At 41.4% G+C, this 1688-nt stretch overlaps 1 long non-coding RNA gene across 1 annotated transcript; it reads left to right on the forward strand.

Annotated features, from left to right (window-relative positions):
* The first annotated feature begins 217 nt into the window (after positions 1–217).
* Positions 218–845, forward strand: LOC125345952. Its single transcript, XR_007209820.1, has 3 exons — positions 218–519; positions 590–594; positions 636–845. It is a non-coding gene; the product is annotated as an uncharacterized LOC125345952 (long non-coding RNA).
* The last annotated feature ends 843 nt before the right edge of the window (positions 846–1688 follow it).

Here is a 1688-nt window from a genome sequence, read left to right on the forward strand (position 1 = left end):
AAGGGGTATCCTCCTCTCAGTACCAGAGGAAACCCTCAAACATGCCCACCTCTAAAAATCTGTTCCTTATATTCCCACAAACCCTCCCAAGTAAAACTCCCTCCTCTCCCCATACAAATCTAGATGGGAGGCCCCGAAGATGGCAGGCCACACCAGCTTTCCAATCATTCTTTGTCCCAGTGATGGAGACAACCTAGACTAAACCTCCCGAGAGTAGAAGATATGCTCTTCATTTTGGCACAGACAAGTCAGAAGCATGGTAAATTGGTGATCCTTAGCCAGAGTTTGATGAATAGAAAATGAGTGAAGTAAGAGGTGACATTGTCCAAAGAGAAATGTATGCTTTACCTGACTTATGTAACTGTAACCCTCTGTACATCATTTTTATAATAACAATTTAACTTTTTAATAAAATAGAAAGGTAGATGGATAAATATGTAGGAGGGTGAATACATGACTAAGCAAATGAATGCACAGGTATTTTGATGGATAGATGGATAGATGATGGATGGATGGATGGTTGCTCGGTAGGTAGTTGGACTTGCAGGTGGATAGACAAATGGATTGGCAGATAGCTGAATGGATGGAGGATGGGTGGATTCCAAGCTGTATGGGTAGACAGGTGTCCGGGTAAGTGGATGGATGGTAACTTTCTGTTTGGATAGGTAGATGAATGTGTGAGTGGATGGCCAGATGAATTGATGATGAAAGTAGGCGAATAGATGAGTGAACATATAGACAAGGGGATGAATAGATGTATGGGCCGAAAGGTAGATGGGTAGGTGGATGGCTGGCAGGGTGGATGAAAGATGAGGATGTCTGGAGGGATAGACAGGTGTTTATGTGGGTGGGGGGTGGATGGATGGATGAATTGATGGAGGATGGATGATAGGAGTAGCTGAATAGGTAGATGAAAGGGTGGATGAATTAGTAAATTGATTGATGGATGTATAGATGGCTGAATAGGTCCATGATGCACGCATCATGAGTGGAAGAGTGAATGGACAGATAGGTTGATGGATGGATAGATAACTCGATGGGAAAAATGTAAGGTTTTCAGGGGATGCTATACTAAAGGAGCGCAGAACTAAGACTTCATCCTTTTCCCCATTATTCCCCATTAGAATAAGCAGTGAGTTAGAATAAGCCCCTCCCCCTTATTCTGGCCAATATTTTGTACCACTTCCTTCTCCGACATCTAGGCCACTGACTTTGGGGCTCTGTAGGATTCTCAGCGTGCCTGGAGCTAGCTCCTACCCCGAGCAATGCCCAAGCCACGAGACGGACTCAAGACATACATCCCGACCTCAAGCCGCTCCCTTAGCAAGATAGCCAAGATACATGTGTGTAAATGACAGATTCCAGCAAGCAAAATGTAGAACATAAATCACCCTTAATTCTGCCATCGAGAAACAGAATAATAGCTACCAATTTTGTGTATAATATTCCATTATTTTTAATTAGCAAGCATATATTTTAATGCAAAATGAATCAAGCTATTATATACCATTAAGACAATATAGGTTGAATAATTTCCTCTTTACTCAATATTCTTCAAAAGCATAATATGCCATTCCACAAATGTCCTATAATTTATTTAGCCAGACTCCTTTTATTGTTTCCAATTGCTTGTTATTATAATCTTAGCTACTGTGGACTTCACAACTCTATTTTTAACAAACGCTTGG

The sequence above is a fragment of the Perognathus longimembris genome, chromosome 2, assembly GCF_023159225.1.
Source record: "Perognathus longimembris pacificus isolate PPM17 chromosome 2, ASM2315922v1, whole genome shotgun sequence".
In the NCBI taxonomy this organism is placed as follows: domain Eukaryota; kingdom Metazoa; phylum Chordata; class Mammalia; order Rodentia; family Heteromyidae; genus Perognathus; species Perognathus longimembris.